A 702-nucleotide genomic window follows, 5' to 3' on the forward strand; every position below is an offset into this window, starting at 1 on the left:
AAAAAGGAAAAAAAAAAAAAAAAAAGAATGAGGGCAGGCTGGCTCCAGACACTTTGCCAGTTGTCTCCCACCACCTTCCCCTACCTCATTCTCCTTCACCTCTTGTGGGCTGAGAATTTGAGCTCTCCATAATCCAAAATAATTTAACTCCATGGGAAAGCTGGTGCCAGTGACCAGAGGGCTGTGGCAGCCTGTTCCTTCCTTCTTTACTACTAAACTTCAGCCTCATATCTGAAGCGTGGAAGAAAAAGAATCACTTGATTACTTGCTGGTCGTCATTACGATTCTCCCCCTCAAAAAAGCAAGCACTTGAAGCATTTTATTTTACTCTGAACATTGAGGAATGGCTGAAGGAAGAAAGATGTATAAAACATATGAATTCTAGCTGTTTTGCTTCTGACTGCTGGGAAATCCTGGACATGTGGTGAATCTTTAATACCTGTGATTGGGAGGAATTGGCAAAGGGCCATGAAAATCAATTACATTGTTTAATTATAAATAAAAAATGAATTAATTTAAAAAAAAAGAAAAAAACACCCCTGTGATTGGCATCCCAAAGATGAATGAGGATTATCAGTGGTGGTGACAAACTGTGGTTCAAGAGCTCCATGTGTCTACCAACCCCCTTTCACACCCTCTGAACCCTATTTGGCTCAGAGTATTAAGAGGGTGATAATTACAGTAAACACCAAATGGTTAAAA

The sequence above is a fragment of the Galeopterus variegatus genome, unplaced genomic scaffold (assembly GCF_000696425.1).
Source record: "Galeopterus variegatus unplaced genomic scaffold, G_variegatus-3.0.2 Scaffold85, whole genome shotgun sequence".
Taxonomy (NCBI): Eukaryota; Metazoa; Chordata; class Mammalia; order Dermoptera; family Cynocephalidae; genus Galeopterus; species Galeopterus variegatus.